Below are 16,565 nucleotides of genomic sequence, written 5' to 3' on the forward strand. Positions count from 1 at the left end.
GGATTAGATCCTGAGGAAGCCATTATCATGGAGTGTCAGGGAGTAAAATTAACATGTATTTTTAATAAGCCTGTAATTACTTATTCTACAATGGACCATATGGTCCATTCGCTTTCCGTGGACTCAAGCACTTAAGCCCTCAAATGCCATTTAGTTTTCAACATACACATACACACACCCTTCTCCTCCAAGAAAACAAAAGGGTGGCATTTTGAGCTCTAAAGCATTTCCTTAAGAAGTAAAAATTTGAATGACCGTGGAAGTCAGGAACTCTACACGGGAGTGGAGAAAGCTACTGTGACACCTTTTTTTGTCCTTCCTGGGACCTTCTTTCCTTCTAATTGTTGGCTCAAATCTGAGCCCAGGGCAGCTGTCTGGGCTGATTTATTAAGAAATGTTGATTTCTTTGTTTTTGTGAATTTTTGCATTGGGAGCCAGTATTGTTATGTAAATGAAATATTTTTGTTGTTGTTAGAATTCCATTACATTGGTAAACAAAGGATTCCCTGGAAAACAAAGGACCCTCTGCTGCTTTGGAGAAAGTTTCTGTTTTCCCACCTTCTAGACTGTGCGTGTTTTCATGGGGCCTTTTGACAGCGTTCTCAGGAACATACTTTCAGAGACAACGCACGCATTTTATGACTACATTTGAGTCTTTAAAAACTGCCGATTAAGCAATGCCCCCAACATTTTTTTTTTTCATTTCCTACTCAAAAAGGCTGCAGGAGGTCTCATTTTACTATAGTTGTCTTAGAGGGAGTCCATATGAAATGGTTCTTTGGACATATTCGGAGGGAGGGAATAAGGGAAGCCGACCCTGGGGGAGGCCAAGTCAGCCAGCTTGACTGTGTAGTTTTAAAATTTGTCAAATTAATATTTTTAAAGCCAATCTGATCCCAGTGGAAAATTCCACCTTTTGACTGAGCAGGGCATGTCGCCTGGGCACCTGGGTTGCAGGCCGTCAGGTATACAGCTTGCCCACTCCGGCTTCCACTTGGAAATTCAGAGACTTTATCTGCTCTTGGGGAAGGCCTCCGCTCACTTTTCTTGGATTTTTAACCCAAGGTTTTCAGCCATCAGTTAAGGGAACCAGAATTAGGATTTAAACTTTCCTGCTACCCTCTCCTCCTTTTCATAGAATGGCGCAATGGTGGGGGAGGAAGCTTGTCTTGACCCCTGAATGGCCAACCCCTGGGGCCTGACTTGGCGGCTTCCTCTCTATGTCCCCAGGCACCTGGGCAGGTCCAGGATTCCCGTGTCCCTTCAGAAGGTTGGCTGGGAGGGACGGACAACAGGAAGGTTAACAGGAGAAGACTCCGCACAGTTATTTGACATGCGTGGGACATTGCAGAAGGGTGAGAATGCGGTGACCTGCGGAGCTGACCCTTCTGTACACCCACCTCGCAGGGGAGAGGGGAGTGGGAAGGTGGCGAGTCTCCAGGGTTGTCAGTGACTGTTGGGGAATGACCGGACCAAGAGATTAGGCAATGGGTCGTAAGTGAGTCCACTTCGGAGAATAAATGGCGCCAGGAGACAAACACCAGCTTGTGACCAGGTCTCTGTAGGTGTGGTGACACTCCTGTCTTTCTGCCTGTGAGTCTTGTTCGTGGAAGCGCAGAGAGTGGACTGGAAGCCACTGTTTCCCTCTTTGGCTGGCTGCTTCAGATGGACACATGAATATCAGAGTGAAGCGCCTCCTGGGGTCTGCTGTTCTAAGTCAGCATGGAAGGTGCCCCACTGGGGGGGACATTCCCTGGTCCCCTTCAGTATCTCCTCCCCATGGAGAACCAGAGTCAAGGCTGAAGCTTTCCTCTCATGGCCACCCTGTTGGAGCCACCCTTTCTAACTAAGCCCTTGACCTGACGTCTGACCCTTCCTTTGTACCTGGCAAGAGCAGCTTCAGTAGCCGGAGGCTCCTGGAGATGGGACCTCACGTGTGCTGGCTCCACCCTAGAAAAACCTTAGTGTCCTTCAGTCACCAGGAGAGGCCTGTGCCAGTGCCTGGCTCCAACACCAGGTAGAAGCTGCGCGAATCTGAGGGACCTCATCGAAGCCACTGTGGTGATACTGACCTTGTTTTGGAAGGCCTTCCACAGACATTGGGAGGTGAGAAGAAATGTCCACAAGAAGTCAGCTTAAGACATCCGTATCACAGGGGTAGCCAGCCAATCAAGAAACTTGGAGCAAAGAAATTATAAATGCTTAAAGAGGTGGAAGTACTAATTATCCTGATTTGTATCCGATTATCGCGCTTTGATTTACAAATATGTACGATTATTATGCTTCAACAAAAAAATTTTTTTAAAACTTTACATTTCCTAAAGCGAAGGAAAAATCGTCTTTTTCCCTACCTTCCATAGTTCTTAGCTGGGACTCCTGGTTGCAAAAAATAGACTGTGAGGAGAAAAACAGAAGTTTAATCACACTCCTTCTGTACGTGGAGGAAAACCCAGAGGTGTGAGTAAGCTCTCTAAGACCTCAGGGAACTGTGGTAGTGTCAGGACTTAAATAGGCTCTCTGGGGCACAGGGAGGAGGTGTGGGGCGGTGGAGAGGGGGGCAGGTGAGCCCCTGGAACAGGGTTGGCCTCACCGCGCAGATTTATGTCAGTGTGTCCTTCCTAGCTTGTGGACTGACGGCGTCTACCTCCTCTTCGTTGCGAAGAGAAAGGCACACCCTGATGACACACCATCGTCATACTTTTTCCTAAGACAGGGTGACTTCTTGGAGCTGCTTCTTTGTCTACAGCTTCTTAAAATAACAACTCAGAATAACCCTTGTGCCAGAGAGGCTCACTTGGAGTGGCCTATCGCCAACCTCATCCCTCCTTTCCATTCCTGTCCACCCACCCTCTCTCCCCCAGGGTCCAGACCCGGTGGCTAGTGGATGGAGTGGATAGACCAGCAGAGGAAAAAAGCCAACCTCAGCCACTGCCCCAGAGAAGAGCAGCATTGGCCGATGGAAGAGGGGCCCCGGACCTCCCCACGATCTTGAAGTTTTGCGGGATGGGCTCTAAATCAATGAAGACAAGACTGGCCCTGAGATGACCGTACGGCTTCTCCACTGCCTCAGAGTGACCAGAAAAGTCGTGAGGAGTGCCCAAGTTCTGATTCTCACCCAAGGGAAAGCTCCTTGCTGGGCAGTTCAAAACAGAAAGCAGGCGTCAGAAACATCCCCCCTGTGGGACCTGCACCGTCCAGGGGCTGGCTTCCTGTCAATAGAAACCTGTGGGATGGGAGTGGACGCCCTTTAACAATGATTGCTGACATTCACGGTGCCTTGATGGAACTGGGGAGGAACCTTCCAGCAAGCCCCATGCTTTGCCCTCGAGCAACAGACTGTCTACTCGAAAATGAAGACAAGTTAATACAAATGGGAAGCAACATGGCCCTCTGACTACGAGGCACCCCCAAATCACCTGACCCGCCTCAGAGCATGCGGGACAGTCCCTAACCCCTGGAAGTTAGCCTTCATTTGAGACCCGGGGGTGGGGGGGCAGGGGGTATTCACTGGGCAGGAAGAGGAGGGAGAGGAGACAGGCTCAGAGAGGAGAAGCATCTTGCAGGCAGAAATGACAACCAGGGACAGAACTCGAGAAGCGAGATGATGGACGGGAGCATGGAAATTGGAGTGTGGAACTGGAATTGAGGGAGAGGCACAAATTGGATTGAGAGAGAGGCAGGGTCACATCTTGAAGGGCTTTAGAAACCTCAGTCGGTTTTGGATTTTAATCTGAGGACAGCGTTGATTTTTAGCAAGGGAAGGATCTGTCTTCTAATTCTGAAGAGTTTCCCCTGAAGTGGACCTAAAGGGGAGAAAATATTAGATCCTTTAATCACGTTGTAGAAAAGGCAGTTTTAAAATCTAACAGACTTCACACGTACGCTTAAAACGGTAGCAGGTGTGTGCAGGTGTAATTTATAAGTGCATTTCAGAGCGCAGGGCTGGCTGCTGAATAAAGGTCTTCCTGGTTGCTCTGCAAAGCAGCAGTGGACACAAACCGGAGGACAGCAAGGTGGAGGCAGGGAGGGCAGAGCAGGGACATTAAGAGCAGTGAGTATCAACAACTCTGCTTTCCTCACTTAATGTGTGATTTGGGCAAATCATTTACTCTCTGAGGTTTTGTTTCCTCACCCATAAAAATGAGGTTCTGAACATGGCACCCTCCCTACCAAGCTGCTGGGCGGGCTCTGCTGACCCTCTAGAATAATGAAGGACTGATTGTGAGAGTGGTAGAGCCCTAGACAGATGACAGATATGCCTCTATGTCATGGTTTCATGATGGACTTCACAGGTTCTATGTTTCTGTGCATAAACTGTGGCTAAAACTCCTAATTTGAACAAAGAAGCTAACCATGTAGGTTCTCAGGGAAAGACAACATCGTTACTGCAACTGGTAATAAATGGGTCTGGAGACCTGGTTACCTCTCTTCCTCCCTGGGTAGCTCTGAGTCTCCGTTTCCTCGTCTGTCTATGGGAATCAATGGCTCCTGTCCTGTTTCTTCACTAGACACTCAGGAGGGAGAGGCTGAGACCCACTGGGCTGGGGGTGAAGAACTTCTTCACATCTGCTCCCCCACAATCCCCCACATGACCTTGAACAAGTCACCTGACCCTCTCTGCCCTGACTTTCCTGATCTGTAAAGTGTGGATGCAGTTGGGATAGATGCTCTTTCCAGCTGTAAAACCCCAGTATCTACTGAAGGTGAACGATGAGATGAAATATGAAGCACGCTTTGTCACAGTTGCAATTTTATTTGTCTGGGTTGGGAGAGAAAGGAGGGGAAGAATAGGTTGGTGGGGAATAAAAAGTTTACCACTAGAATTATCTGCACATTAACCAAACCATGGGAAATGAAAGACGCTGTGAAGATTTTCTCAATATGCAGAGCCACCAGGCAGTCGCTGACAATAAAATTGTGAATTCAGCAATCCATGCTGTGTTTTAATTTTCTGGCCCTGGCATGCCCATTATTTAAGCATGCATTTGGATGGGTGCCAGCGTGCCCCTCGTCACCACGGCTAAGAAGGGGTGCGGAGAAGTCTCCTCCAGCTCACACCACAGATCCGGGGCTCCTAAAACCTGCTACTCTCAGGTGGGACAGCAGACTTTATAAGGTAAAAGAGAAGTGGGAGGGAACTGGAGAAAGAAGGAGGGAGAGAGCGCATGAGGAGAGAGACTAGAGGTAACATGGGAATGGAATTAAGGGAAAGAAAGAGGGAAGGTCATGACTGTGAATGGCTCATGAAAGAGAGATGTGTCAGCTTCTTGTCACTGTGACAAAAGTATCTGCCAAGAACAACTTAGAGGGAGAAAGTTTTATTCTGGGCTCACAGTTTCAGAGGTTCAGTTCATGGTTGGCCAACTCCATTGCTCTGGGCCCGAGATGGAGCAGAACATCATGGCGGACGGGTGTGACGGAGGGAGGTTGTTTGGTTCACAACAGCCAGGAAGAAGAGCATACAAGGAGCCAAGGACAAAGTATGTAACCCCCAGGCATGCCCTCAGTGACCCTCCTCCAGCCACACCCCATGTGCCTACAGTTAGCATGCAGTGATTCCTTCAAGTTATTAATCCACCAAGTGGATTAATCCCCCAATGAGGTTACAGCTCTCATGACCTAATCATCTCACCTCCTGTGTTAACCCAGGAACTTTGGGAGGACACTTCATCTCCACATCATAGCAGGAGAAATCAGGAGTCAGCGCGAGGCCTGAGAAGAGGATCAGAGGACAGAGAACACAGTGCCTCTTAGGTCCCCGTCTCTCCCTTCTCTGGGCAGGGGTGTCGTCAGTTGACAGCCTCCAGCTCAGCACCTTCAGGGTCAGCTGAGGCCAGGCTCTTCTGGGAAGCCCCCAGAAATGACTGAGCACTGTGGGGCACGGGGGTGGGGGGTGGATGTGACCTTCCTGTCCCTTGCCTATTGTGCTACTCTGCTCCGGAGCTTCCTGTTGGGCTGGCTGACACTCTCTCAGAGCTTCCCTTTGGGTGAGCTCTTTCTACCCCATTTGCCTTCCTTCCTCTTCATGATCATTAGGTTTATGTGTCAACGTGGCTCTTATACCTCTGTCTGCATCTTGTCTTTTGTTCCCCCAGAGAAACCAACCACACATTCCCGTGGGTTCACTCACACTTGTAGACTATGTTCTCATTTTTATTTCAGAAAATCTGAGCATGGTTGATGATAGCCATAGATTCTCATAATGCTTGAGTGGGAGGAAAAGAAGAAATATCATAATATTAAAACAGGAACGAAAGGAGGGTTGGAGGTCAAGAGAAATACGGGGTCACTTACAGGAGTGAAAGAAATCAGCCATGTCAGATGTGAATGTTTTGTTAAATAGATCACTTCCTGAGGGCTTTCTGCAAACAGTGACGTGGAAAGATAGCAGGTAGGAAGACGGGGAACAGACAAACACTGGCAGTTTCCCATGTTTGCTTTGCTTATTGGAGAATCCATTGAAAATGTAGATTTCCTCTTCGCCAATTGGCATCTCTTAAGTTACCTTACTTTAGAAAACACACAAAACAGAATTCTTTGCATATGCTTCAATTTCCTCCCCACGTTCTGCCTGGCTCTTTTCTTACTTTGTAGACACTTCTGCCGTTTCATGCTGTTTTTCTCTATTGCTTTTCCTATGGTATCTGAGAGTGACCAGGACAGTCCAAGGTGATGCATGTGACACAGTGGTGATGTGAGAACAGACCCCCCTGCATGGTCCACTGTGTGGCTGGGGAGGACGTGATGAGTCCTAAGGGAACGGCACCTCCTGGATCCCTGTACAACATTACCTGACAGCTCAGCTGACGCCCCTGAAATCTGAAGAACTCCCAGTTATTTTTCCCTCCATCGACTTATTGATCAGTAGGGCCCTCGGGGCCTGGCAGGTGCCAAATGCTGGGAAGTGATGGAAGGTCTACACATGTGGTACCCACCCTCCGAGGGCTTTGGGTTCTATTGGCAGGTGGTGGCTTCCTGGGTATCTGTGTCTCTAGATCATACATCTTCTCTCTTTACTGATGGAGCAAGTTTAGAGAGGAAAAAGACAGAGGAACTCTGGGTCTCTCGCTCCACGGGTCTCTACAGAGATCAAGACTTGGATGGTAAAAATCTTACCCTTTTCATTTGAATTTTTTTTTTTTTTTTTTTGGCTTTGGGGCCACTCAGCTGAGGCCTCTGGAGTGAGCGGAGTGATTTGGTCTCCTCCGTAGCTCTTCTAGGGAGGCAGCTTCTACTCTCTGAAGTTTAATATCTTGAGTCTCTTGAGCTCAACAAATGGACAGTAGGCAAATTAACAGGAGAAAAAGCATTTTAATTATGTGCACGCAAAGAATGAGACTTCAAGAGAGTGGCGAGGTGTTGACACCTTTAGTGTCAGGGACATCCTTGCCTGGGAGGGAAGCTCATCTCCCCCAGGTGCAGTGACCTCTCGGGAAAGGATTCCTGCCATTGAATTCCTCCTGGAGGAGCTGGTCATTATGCAGATAAGGGAAGTGGCCAAAGGTCTTCCATTTAAGTGGTCTACATGCCATAGCGCAGCACTTCACAGTGTTGTTTTCTAACACACTGTAAAGAGTATTTAGTGACTTGATTTTTGCACTTGATCACATAGTCCATGAATTATCTCAAGGTGACACGTATTCTACTATTACAGCATTCTTAATTATAACCTATTCTATTACAGGAACATGGTGTAACATATCCTTTATTACTGGACATTAAGAGAGTAGGTAATTTGTCTCCATTATAAAGAAGTCTACAGTGACCATACACCTTTGTCCATTTGTCCAGTTATTTTTCTCTAATGAGTTTATAGGAGGGAGATTACTAGGTCAATAAGTGTACACTTTTTAATTTTTTTTTATTTTGGTAGCACTGGGTAACCTGGGGCCTGACCATTGTTAGGGAAGCAAGCCACCACCAAGGTCACCCACAGCCCAAAGGCATGTATATTTCTGAAAGATTTCTAATACCTATTGACATGCTGCTCTTCAGAAAAAAATGTACCAATTAGTAAAAATGTTATTATTTTGATAGTATATGTTTATTAACCTATGCTAGTATCATATTAAATAAGAACAGATAGTTAATAGCCAGGAAATCAGAGTAATGGGCCCCAATTACAAATATAAAGGCCACTCCATGAAAATGACCAACAGGCACATTTCAAACATTCCAGCTAATTCCTTTGTCCTGGAACAGCAGGTAAATGGGCGTTGGGGTGGATCCAGAATGGACATTACAGGAAAGTTCAGACTCAAGGGCTAAAGGACATAGCCAATTAGAAGGTCATGGGCTGAACCAAAGGCCTTGCTTATTTTCCAATACTTGTTTAGTGTGGATTTTGATCAATGACCCTATGCAGAAGCCATACAATCCCCTAGACTAGTACATTTAGGGGGAAAACTTGTTATCAGTTCCCCTCTTACCTTGCAGGAGTTAGTTCTGTCTCTTTTCTTCCCACTTAAATAGATCCTTCTACACTCACTCCTGCTTTCCATGATTGTCTGTGGATTTTCTTCTTCAAATTTCCAAGACAAGAACCCAGAAAGAAACTGGTGAAGCAGAGAACCTGGTTTCATCTCAAACTCTGGTTTCAATATGTTAATAACCGAATCGTCTATTACCGGAATTAAACTTAAAAAGGAAAATATTGTTAATCTTGGGGTGTAAGAAGGAAAACAAAACAGCTCAATCGAGAAAATTCTCTTTGCAGAATTTTTGAAAATTAAGTGTATCTCCCTATGTTGATGCACCATTTTACTCTAAAGTGGGTACTGCATTACCTAAGAGTCAGGTGATTTAAGGAGCAGATGATTTCTCCAATGTGAGAAATAGAAAATCCGGTAGTCCATTTTCAAAATACAGTATTTACCTTAAAATGTAGTATTCCTAGGGATGTAAAAAGAAAGCAGACAAAAGCCAAAGGCTAAATAAAACAGAGTGATTGCCAGCTGTTAACACCCGAGTGTGATAAATTCACACCCCCTTGGGGAACAAGGTGGGAAGAAGTTCTGACCTGACCAATAGAGAGAAACTATGTACACACCAAAATGCACTTACCCACCCCCCAAAGGCCTTTCCATCACAAGAGAACAAAGGGAGACAGAGACTCCTGAAGGTGCATTTCTTTAAATAACTCAATAGGAGACAGTAAAACATAGGGGATGTTTGGGAAGATTGTACACTCCATAGTACTCAGCCAATGAGGAACCCGGGACGGGTGTAACTGCTATGGGTGTGCCTGCTCCTTCAGACACCAAATCTCACAAGACCATCAGATAAATAAGACTGATAAGCCCTCAGCCAACCTAACCAAAAGAAAGAGAGGAGACCCCTATCAGTAAGATTAGAGATGGAAAAAGATATACCACCCTAAACCCTTCTGAAATGCAGATAATTATACACTCTAATAAACGTTCATATTCTAATAAACAGGAAACTCCAGAAGACATGGACAAATTTCCAGACACATATGAAAGAAACTAAATCAGGAAGATGTAGAAAACCTAAACAGACCAACATTAAGTAATGGATGGCGTTGGAGAAGATAATGCTTAGTGAAGTCAGCCAATTCCCAAAAAACAAATGCCGAATGTTTTCTCTCATATAAGGAGGCTGACTCATAGTGGGGTAGAGAGGGGGAGCATGGGAGGAATAGATGAATTCTAGATAGGGCAGAGGGGTGAGAGGGAAAGGGAGGGGGCAGGGGATTAGCAAGGATGGTGGAATGTGATGGACATCATTATCCAAGTACATGTATGAAGACATGAATTGGGTGTCAAAATACTTTATATACAAACAAAGATATGAAAAATTTGTTGTATATATGTGTAATAAGAATTGTAATGCATTACGCTGTCATTTCTTTTTTTTAAATCAATAAAAAAAAAAAGAAATTGAAATAGCAATTAAAAGCCTTCCCCAAAAAAAGAGAAGTCCAGGACTAGATAGATTCTCAGCTGAGTTCTAATAGATTATTACATAAGAACACCAGTCTTTTTCAAATTATTCTGTGAGATTGAAAGGAAAGGAACACTTCAAAATATATTCTACGAAGCCAGTATAACCCTGATGATAAAACTAGACAAAGATGCACCAAGGAAAGAAAACTATAGACCACATCCATAATGAACATAGACACAAAAATCCTTAATACAATGTTAGCAAAGCACATTCAAAAACACATCAAAAAGATAATGCACCATGATCAAGTGCATTTTATTTCAGGGATGCAGGGTTGGTACAATATATGCAAATCAATTAATGTAAGTCACCACTTAAATAGAATTAAGGATAAGAATCACATGATCATCACAATGATGCAGAAAAGGCCTTTGATAAAACCCAGCACCCAATCCTTTCATGGAGAAGGTAAGAATTGAAGGAATTTAACATTGTAAAGGCCATTAGCCTTTCTTCTAAAATCAGAAACAAGACAAGGCTGTCCAGTCTCACCACTCCTATTCAATATAGTCCTTGAAACATTAGCTAGAGTGATCAGGCAGGAAAGGAAATCCAAGGGATACAAATATAAAAAGAAGTTAAACTATCTCTGTTTGCCAACAATATGATCTTGCATCTAGAAGACCCAAAAAACTCCACCAGAAGACTTATAGAGTTTATAAACAAGTTCCGCAAATTAGCAGGATTAACACACATAAATCAATAGCTTTTCTATACTCCAACAGTGATTTGGCTGTGGAAGAAATCAGAAAAACCATCCCATTCACAATAACCTCAAACAAACAAACAAACAAACAAAAAAGACTTGGTGATTACCTTGGTAATTACTGTAACCAAGGACGTAAAAGAGCTCTACTGCTGGGAGCCATTATAGAACATTTCAGGAGGAGATTGAAGAAGTCCTTAGAAGATGGAAACACTTCCAATGTTCTTGGATAGGCAGGATTAATATTGTCAAAATGGCCATCCATCCTACCAAAAGCAATATGCAATTCAATGCGAACCCCATCAAAATACCAATCACACTCTTCACAGAATTAGGAAAAAGCCGAGTCTTATTCATTTGGAAGAATAAGAGACCAGAATAGCCAAAGCAATACTAAGCAAGGAAAACGAAGCAGAAGGCATCCCAAAGCCTGATCTGAAATTATCCTACAGAGCTGCAGTAACAAAACATCCTGGTGTCAGCATCAAAATAGACACAAAGACCAAAGGAACAGAACAGAAGAGACAAACCCACACACCTGCGGCCATCTGGTACTGGACCGAGGTGCCCAGAATGTGTTTTGGAGAAAAGACAGCCTTTTTAGCAGATGGTGAAGGGAAAACTGGATAGCTTATATGTAGAAAAAGGAAACTAGATCCCTGTCTCTCTCCTTCACAAAACTCAGGTTGAAATGGATCAAAGACTTAGGGATTAGACCAGAAAACTTATAACCGCTAGTCATACGTCAACACTCCAACATCCAGGAGTTGGCACCAACTTACTTAACAAGATCCCCAAAGCATAAGAAATAAAACCAAGAATCTGTAAGTGCGACAATGCCATCCAACTACAAAACTTCTGCCCAGCAAAGGAAACGATTAACAGCACGAAGAGAGAACCTGTAGAAATGTTGGCCAGCTACTCCTCTGATAGGGGATTAATATCCAGAATATATAAGCAACTCAAAAAAAAACTTTATTCCAAAAAAAAAAAGAACCACAAATGGGCGAAAGAATTAAACAAACTTCTCAGAAGAAGAAATACAAACGGCCAACAAATAGATGAAAAAACGTTCAACCTATCTAGCAATGAGGGAAATGATAATCAAAACTACACTAAGATGTCATTGTAACTCGAATCAGAATGACAGTGGGCAAGAATACAAACTGGACATTATGACCCTATGTGTGTGTATATATATATATATATATATATATATATATATATATATATATATGGTCATAAATATATGATGACACAAATGGTGTGATTCTACAACATGTACATCCAGAAGAACGAGAAGTTATACTCCATTTATGTATGATGTGTCAAAATGCATTCTACTGTCATGTATAATAATTAGAACAAATAACAAGGTATTAAAAAGAATACAAACAACAAGAAATGCTGGTAAGGTTGTGGGGGGAAAGTACGTTTGTACATTGTTGGTGGGACTGCAGATCTAGTACAAGCACTCTGGAAAGCAGTATGGAGATTCCCCAAAAACTAGGGGTGGACCAACCATATGACCCAGCTATCCCACGACTTGGTATTTTCCCAAAATATCTAAAATTGGCATGTGGTAGCAATCCGGCCACGCCAATGTTTACAGCAGCACAGTTCACAATAGTTAACCTTGGAGTCCCCAAGGTGCCTATCAAGAGATGAATGTATTAAGAAAGCATACACACACAATGGAGTCCTACTCAGCTATAAAGAAGAATGAAATTATGGCACATGCTGATAAGTGGATGGAAATGGAGACTATCATCATAAGTGAAACAAGTCAAACTTAGAAACTCAAAGGTCAAATATTTTCTCTCATATGTCAAAGCCAGAGTAAAATACAGAAAAGGATAGGGAGGGAAGGAGAGGTTAACATAAGCAAAGGGAAGATCAGTAATGTAGAAGAAGGAGATCGAGAGGCAGAGTAGAGAGATGGATTAGGGAAAGCAATGCAGAACGAATTCTTTAAAAATCACGTTATGTGCATATATAAATATGCCACAGGGAATTTCACCTTTATGTATAAGTAAAAAGAACCAATCAAATCTATATGAATAGAAGAGCGAAAGGAAGTCTAGTAGAGTGGAGGGAGATCAGGGCAAGGGAGGGAGCTTGGGAGGAAAAAAGGGAGATCACAAACCAAAACCAAATTCCATGTGTGTATGAGTTTGTCAATATGAACCCAACGACTGTGTATAACTGTAAAGCTCTAATTGGAAAAAAAAAAAAAAAAAAGCACAGTATTTGCAAACTACATACCTCCCCTCTCCATCTTTAAATCAACTTTAGAAGACTGCAAATATCTAACATATAAATGGATGTTCTGCTGTAATGTTTGAGAATGATGATCAAGGAAAATAAAGTCTGCACATATTCAGTACAGATATGATTTTTTTTCCCCAAATATTTTCCAACCAAGGTTGGTTGATTTCATGGGTGTGGAATCGATGGCTACAGAGGGCCAACTGTATTGGGGAGGGGAATATTCTGCGCCCCTGGACTAGATGGTGTCATCAACACCAAACTTCCTGGGCTCCAACACCAGGAACAAGCGCATCCCACGTGCTGACTGTAAGAATCACCTTGACTTCGTCAGGAAAGTCACAAGAGCGATTTTGTTAATGACTAAGGACCTTTGATCAATTATAGTCAGAGGTTCAATAAATGTTTGTTACATTGAATTGCTTCAGTGTTGCACTGAATTGCTCGATAAATGTTACATTGAGCTTCGGGGAGGAAGGAAGGCCTGTCTCATCCTCAGGTGTCCACGGGAGGGGCCCTTTGTAAGCATAAATGGGATTGACAAACCGACATTTTTATTCACGGGCACCTAACAAGACGGAAACCAGAGGAAGGAGAATGTGAAGTGCGGTCAGGTGCCAACTTTGTTAATGTTCATCAGGGGCCGGGGAGGTGGAGGGGAAAAGAGAGATCGATGCATCAAAGCCCACGATTAATGCAAGATATTAACTGCGGCCCTACGATCTAAGAGCATCCCTGGCTGCCCCTCCTCTCACAGCAACCACACAAGTCTCCCAGGTGCCAGCAACAACAAGAGCAGAGAAAACAATTCCAAGGCAGGATGAGTGTGCAGGTGAAGTCACTTCTGCCTCAGTGAAGCCTCACTTCTGAGCTGTCATCCATCGCAGGCCTCTTTAAATACCGACGACGCCAACGTGCCAATTAAAAGCCTGGCTGGTGGTGGGACCATAGAATAGAATGTGGTTTTATTCTTTCCCATCAGAACAAAAGCAGTGGCTTTGTTCCTCAAGCACCTGGGACTGTTAGGCACCAGAGCCCTTTTGAAGAGTCCCTTCCATCACACACTTCTGGACCACAGACACTGGCTACGTGAATGACAAAAGGAGACTAAATGATAATGAATCAGAATCTGCAGAGTTCAGCTGTGATGGGTGAGGGAGGGCCCCCAAGAATGGTGGACTGACCTGTTCCATTTGTGTCACTTGTTAACCAAAATTGCCACTGACTTTTGGAAAAATGATTGCCTCTCTGACACCAAAGCCCTCCTAGCACAATGATTCTCGAGCCCTCCCCCTTTGCATTATTAATCGGGCTTTACTTAGCAGCTTACAGTGCTGGCTGACTCAGACTCTGCAGCGAACAAAATAAAGCGGTCTCCTCCAGTCCAGGGACCTACTGCTGCACCCTCTATCCATTTCCCCCCAGTGCTTCTTCACTTCAAATTGGCATTCCAGCCCCGATGCATATATTTTTTAAAAGCCACCTTATAGGTCAAGAATGTTAAACTCTTACCCATGACAATAATTGACTCTCCTCAACTGTGTACACACAGAGAGGAGATATACACATACACGGAGCGTGTGTGCTGGCGCATTCGCTGATCCCTTTGGTGGGTCTCCCCTTGCGGATTCCTTCTTCCTATTGTGTTTCAGCCCGTTACTGGCGGCCTCTTTCTCCTGCAAAGGGAGATTACAAATACAATCCTGGAATTGCAAATAGAATGGTGGACGGCTTTTGTTCAGCTTTGGGTCCAAGTTGTTACAACCTTTGTCATGGTAATGAGCCGTCAGCACTTCATAGCTTGAATATCTTCCACACTTCTCCGGTGTATTGTAGGCCTAAATTTGGATGAGTTTATGGTCTCCTTCAGTGCTGTCTGTAGATAAAGAGAGCTGAAAAAGTTGACCTGCTCTGAGATGGCCACGAGTTGACAATGGAAGGAAGTCAACGGCTTTCTGGGTTTGGATTGGTTTGTTTTGGTTTGGTTTGGAGATGGGGTCTTCCTATGCCACCCAGCCCATCTCCATCTTCTGGACTTAAGCCATCCTCAGCCTCTTGAGCAGCTGGGACTATAGGTGTGCAGGCACATGCCACCATGCTCAGCTTTTCCTAAGCATTCAAACTGCCTCTCATTCAAATCAGGAGAGGCCTGGCTGGGAATCCAAAAAGTTAAGCACACACCTGCCAAGGTTTTCCAACAGGTCTTGCAAAAGGTTGACTTGTTTTGATCCCAGATGCAATTTCCCCAAGTGTGGCAAAGTGGTTCTCATTATTTATTCCACCACTGTATGCTGAGTGCTTACCCCGTGGTGGTTGGCATTAGATATGGCGAGGAGGACAGGCAGTCATGGCCAGCAGCACAAACATCGCCTGGCTAAGTATTTTTGCCGGTGCAAAGAAATAGAAAACTGGGTTCATCTCTCACTTAAGTGCTTTTTAAAAATGTTTTAATTGACACAATGTCTGTGCATATTTATGAGGTAAAGACATAATAATTTAATACACGTATAGAATGTGTGATAATCAAATCAGGGAAATCAGCATCTCTATCTCTTTGAACATTTATCATTCCTATGTGTTGGGAGCCTTCTTTTCTAATTATTTTGAGATATAACAAAAATCACCGTGTAGTTATTCTCCTGTGCTACAGAATGCTAGGACTAATTTCTCCCTGTTTATCTGTGTTTCTTATACTTAGCTGGTAACATAACTCTGGGATCATATTTTGCCAAAGCGAGCCCATTTATAATAGCCACCACGCTGATCAACAAGCCACTCCTTCATCAAAGAATACCTGCATCTGACCTTGGCCAAGGAGAAGGTGACCTTGGTGGATGAGTCTAGGTTCCTACAAGGCAAATTCTTCCAAGAGTGACTTCTTCACTGCGGTTGCAGCTTTGGCTAAGTAACAAGTATACGGCATTATGTTATTTAGGCTAAAGTGCTCTAAGGCAAATTGCAGGCACTGTAGCCGTTTACAAGATGACTCCATCTATATTTGATATTCTGACATGCATGAATAATTTATTTCACTAATATTTCATCAAAAATTGTGCCCTGTTAATTAGATGGAGGGGTTTGGGGACAAAGCACAAACGGCTGGGGTGGGTGGTCTATAGGGTTTCGGAACATAAAAGGGCTTTTTATTCTCCCAGCAGATGGGGTCCCCCAAGGATAAAAGAGGCTTGAGAGCCACTCGAATTGGCCTCAGGGTCATTGCGACTGAATGTGCCCGCCGTGATTGCATTTCTGTAAAGCACCTCGGATGTGCCCGGCATGGAGCTGCTGCTGCTAGGTATCTGTTAGGATCTGCTTTTCCCTAGTGTTGGAGGTGCACGGTTAGAAGCCTATAGTGACATTTCCAAGCTGGTGTGACTTTTAGTTAAATGACTCGTCCTGAGTTTGAATGGAGAAGTCACTGGTGAAACCCAGAGTAGAACTCAGACGGGGTCTTTGAGTTCAATTTCCGATTTATCCAGGGCCTCCCTCATTGGGATGCCTGACCCGCTTCTTCCCAGAGCCTCTGTCGGGAGACAAGGAGGTTCTCCAAGTAACTCAAGTGCTCTGGTGGTTTTCAAATGGTCACTGCTGGTCCCATCTAGAGACACACTCTGCTCCCATATTT

Source organism: Callospermophilus lateralis, chromosome 6 (assembly GCF_048772815.1).
Source record: "Callospermophilus lateralis isolate mCalLat2 chromosome 6, mCalLat2.hap1, whole genome shotgun sequence".
In the NCBI taxonomy this organism is placed as follows: Eukaryota; Metazoa; Chordata; class Mammalia; order Rodentia; family Sciuridae; genus Callospermophilus; species Callospermophilus lateralis.